Raw genomic sequence first — 4,497 nt, 5'->3', positions numbered from 1 at the left:
CGGCTTAAAAATTAATTGATGACTTTGGTCATTAAAAATCTGAAAATTGTAAAAAAAAAAATTGTTTTATAAAGCGATCCAAATTTACGTTCATCTTATTCTTAATTATTTTCTGATTCCAAAACCATAAAAATATGTTATATTTGGATTAAAAACAAGCTCTGAAAATTAAAAATATAAAAATTATGATTAAAATTAAATTTCCGAAATCGTTTCAAAAACTATTTCATCTTATTCCTTGTCGGTTCCTGATTCCAAAAACATATAGATATGATATGTTTGGATTAAAAACACGCTCAGAAAGTTAAAACGAAGAGAGGTACAGTAAAGCGTGCTATGAAGCACAGCGCAACCGCTGCCGCGCCAAACAGGCTCGTCACTTTCACTGCCTTTTGCACTAGCGGCGGACTACGTTCAGTTTCATTCTGTGAGTTCCACAGCTTGACTAAATCATAGACCTATATTAGATAGATAGGAAACTCCTTCACCGCGCCTGCGAGGATGGTCGCCTACCGCAGGAAAAGGTAACTGCGTATGCCACGAACTGTCCTCGGCGGTCCGCGGTAGTGTAATACCGTCCCTTGCAGAGCTCTTCTCTGCCGGAGATACAACTTAACCGATTCTGTTCGGCTTCCTGTTTACATTTTAGCGCTTGTTGTGGGATAAAGGATGTCGACAAAAGAGGATTTTCTGAAGTGGGACGACTTGCCACTGGAGTACATTTTTTGGAGAATTTACGGATGATGATGTGAAAGCGGTTCCGAACCTGAAAGTGACGAAATCGCAAGCAAAACGGTTCTTCCGTCTCCTGCAAGTGCAAAGCGTCAACGTTCGTCTGCTAAGAATTTCAAGTGTCCCGATTGCACCAACAGTTAATAGTTATGCCTCTATCAGCGGTTTCAGAAGACATGTCACCAAGAAGCACAACAAGCCACATTTGAAAGGTAAGACTCCATCTGCGCGTGTGCGTGTGTGTTTCATAATTATTATCATAATATATATATCTAGTCTAACTGAAACACCTACCCTAATAAAATAAAAATGTAAGTTATTATAGTATTAGCCTACATGGAATACCAACATACCAATCACAGTAAAACCGTGTTATCAGTGGACCTTGAAGCCCAACAGATTAATGCATCTCCTGAAAGCAGTGAAGTAGGAATTTGTGAATGGGGATTTCTGTTATAGTAGACATCTGTTTGGGAACCTGCATACTTACAAAACATGTTCATTTTAGTTTTTACATGATGAGCAGTAAACATGAATTGTGCTGTGTATCCTGATGTTGAAATTTACCTGATTGCATTCATTAAGTTGTACGTTATCATTCTCTGTTTCAGCCAGTTGAATTGACAACGGTGACGCCCAGTCTGATGCAGTTGCAGTTTTAGACGGACTGGTTGAGGGAGACTGCTGTAATGCTGAGAGGAACACCCGCCTAAGCAATACAACCTTCAGAGACCTGCTCATCAACGCTATTAAAAGGATTGAAGAGGATGCCTATATTAATATCTTCAGAGAAATCATCTCTTACTGCCATAGCGGCAAGTATCGTCTCAAGAGATGGCAATGTGGATGAGATGATGAAACATTTAAGACTTTATAAGCTTCACTCATGCGTCAATAATAAAGATGCAGGGTGCACAGATGTGGACAAGGTACCATGAACTTATGAATGATATTCCTTAGGTTCAGGACTGAAGGTATTCATGTTGTCACTTTATGCAGCATGTGCATCTGGTAGACATAGCTTGAATCAGTATTCAGATGGCTAGCATGTTTTGGACATATTTGGCAGTCCATACTGATCTCTTTTCTCAGTACTTTCAGTGTATGGGTACAGGTGAACTGATGTGTGGAGTGCAAGCATTTATATTTGGGAACTGAACTGGTTATGTTGTCCTGTCAAACTCTGTGAAAAGTCCAGAAGCAGAATAATGGTTTTCTTTTCCATTGTCATGTGCATTTTTGGTACTGCAAATATTCTGATGCTTGTGTGAATTTTAAACTGTGCTCATATGCATAGTGACGTATACTTCATTCATTGTGACTGCATTCATCTGCCTGCTCTTTGTTTTTTTGTGTGTGAATAAATTAGTTTCCTGTCATACAGTGTTATCAAGTTTTGGTATGAAGGTGATGATGCGTGCTTTCTTTTCTATCACCTCTCCCTATTTTAGTGTTTTTTTGTTTTGTTGCATACACAATAAATAAGAACAAAGCAAAGAATCAAAAAAATTTTGAGTAATTTTTATTAAACACAACACCTGTCATCAGTTAAACTAAGTTAATCTTTAAAATCTTCGGTTCCTGATGAATCGGGATCAACAGTTAGCTCCGCACACATCGGCCCAGGGCAGTCCTCAATCAGAAAATCACCCCACTCCCAAGGTTCTGCTGGAGCACCCTCGTCAAGCCTGACAAATAAAAAGAAAATGTAGTCATTTAATCTAACTTGATATTTCCAACAACAAGTACATAAGTAGCCTTGGAAATGTGTTCATAGAAAGACTAGTAGGTCCTTTCAAGGCAAAAACTGAAAAAGGCTCTGCCTTGTGAACATTTATTTGGCCCTGTTGTCATTGTGTTATGTTATTATACATGTATGGCTTTGCTTTTAACTCTGTCTCACAGTTGGGAACAGGAGAAATATGTAGTTAGTCCCTCCTTTTTGCATTTCCCTTCATAAATCCAGGCTAGAGTACTTGACATACCTAAATTCGGTCATCCCTTCTACATTCAAAACTGCTGACAATATAGTGTATTATTTTTAAATTTAAATTATGAAAAATACTTACTGGATCTGAGTACAAAACTGCAACAACTTGTCTTCCTCAGTCTTCATATTCCTTTCTTCAGCATTCTTTCTGCATGCTGCACCCTGTTTGGATCTCGATCCTTTCTGAGGGATTCCAACACGTTTCCACCGCCCCATCTGGAAGATCATTAAAATAATGACAACATAAACATATTACAAATGCCCCTACATAAATAACCAATTACATGTGTTTCTGATTCCTCTTTGCAAACAATAATTATTATTATAAGTATAAAATTAACAGCTCACCACAAACAAACAAAAAAATGTATATGCTTTGACTTTAAGGTAACTGTAAATCTGTTAAATTATCATTATTATATGAAATTAAAGTCAGATAAGCAGCAGTACAGATATGACACATGTACAGATGAATTGTACAGGAAAAACCCTTTCTTTTCATATATGACATGACATATTTTATGATTTATTTGACTCTTTGATTGTCGGTAGAGTCATGCAGCAATAGCTCTTAGACTGGGACTGAAATTCTGTTATCATCTGCAAATATCTCCAAATATCCCAACTTTAATGCAATGATTTAATTAAAGTAAGAAAAAGAAAGGAAAAATGGATGCACCTTGCTTTCAAAAACATAATCATTAACACCATTACATTTTTTCTGAAATTTTCTGAATTTTTCTGTTGAAGATATTGATTGCAAAACTTTTGGAAATTAGCAAAAAAAGACGCATTTTCGAGACTTCCCTGCTGAAAACATTTTAATTCTGAGACTTGAGCAGACTTTTTAGTATAAATCGTGGACTTCATGTTTACAAAGTTCGCCGCCATGCATTACTATCATCAACAAATTACAACACACACAGGGCAGCTTTAAAATCAAATGCTTCTTTTTATGTATTTTTCTTGACACAAAATGCAACTTTTGCACATCGGACTTTGAAACTTTTCGGCCCTGTTGAATAATTTCACGGGACACCGTTTTCAGTTTTACTTTCAACAATAACAACTAGCGTAAATCAGTTAAAATTTCGAAATTAGTTTTATTACTTACAAAGTTAGTGAATGCTTGCCCCTCTGCCGATTTTTAAAAAATCCACAAAGAATGATTTCATCATGAAAATGGAACCATCGCGTGTTGGTGCATGAAAACGCCATTTTTTCTCAAAGCCGTGACCGGCGGGGTAACCGACTGCCAACTTCGATGCTAACTCACGTCGGTTTTCATGAGTTGAATGACAAAAAGAAAACACAAATTTGGACTCCTGATAAATATAAACACTCACCTTGAACAAGAGATGTCGAATTCCCAGTGAAAACGCAGTAAACAGAAATAAACTGGACGGTAAATTCCCATGCGCATAGTCTGTGACCTCTGGCACTAGTCAGCTGACGCGTCTCGCGCATCGCCGTAGGCACACATTTTGCGTGAGCCGGCGGAGTTTCCTATCCCTCTAAATATAGGTCCCTGACTAAATGTAGTAATTTCGCCTTACGCGACTTGTTATTACTTGCAAGCGTTATAAAATTCTAGAATCCAGATACAAAAGTAAAACTCCGCGCGCGTGTGTGTGTGTGTGTGTGTGTGTGTGTGTGTGTATGAGTGTGTATGTATGCGTGCGTGCGTGCGTGCGTGTCTATGTATGCTTGCGTGTGTGCATATGTGCGTGCGTGTTTGTATATGTGTGTGAATGCGTTCGTGCGTGCGTGCGTTA

General features: G+C 37.9%; 2 long non-coding RNA genes across 2 annotated transcripts; one reads left to right on the top strand and one right to left on the bottom strand.

Annotated features, from left to right (window-relative positions):
• Positions 1-597: 597 nt before the first annotated feature.
• On the top strand, positions 598-2,111 carry LOC138957007 (uncharacterized). The gene is made up of 2 exons (XR_011452906.1): positions 598-944; positions 1,344-2,111. It is a non-coding gene; the product is annotated as an uncharacterized lncRNA (long non-coding RNA).
• Positions 2,112-2,237: 126 nt separating this feature from the next.
• On the bottom strand, positions 2,238-4,221 carry LOC138957006 (uncharacterized). Its single transcript, XR_011452905.1, has 3 exons — positions 4,069-4,221; positions 2,802-2,938; positions 2,238-2,420 (listed from the first exon to the last, which is right to left on the bottom strand). It is a non-coding gene; the product is annotated as an uncharacterized lncRNA (long non-coding RNA).
• Between the last annotated feature and the right edge of the window lie 276 nt (positions 4,222-4,497).

This window comes from Littorina saxatilis, unplaced genomic scaffold (assembly GCF_037325665.1).
Source record: "Littorina saxatilis isolate snail1 unplaced genomic scaffold, US_GU_Lsax_2.0 scaffold_1598, whole genome shotgun sequence".
NCBI classification, from domain to species: domain Eukaryota; kingdom Metazoa; phylum Mollusca; class Gastropoda; order Littorinimorpha; family Littorinidae; genus Littorina; species Littorina saxatilis.
Note: the sequence above shows the minus strand (reverse complement) of the source record. Positions and strands in the feature narration are given on the sequence as shown.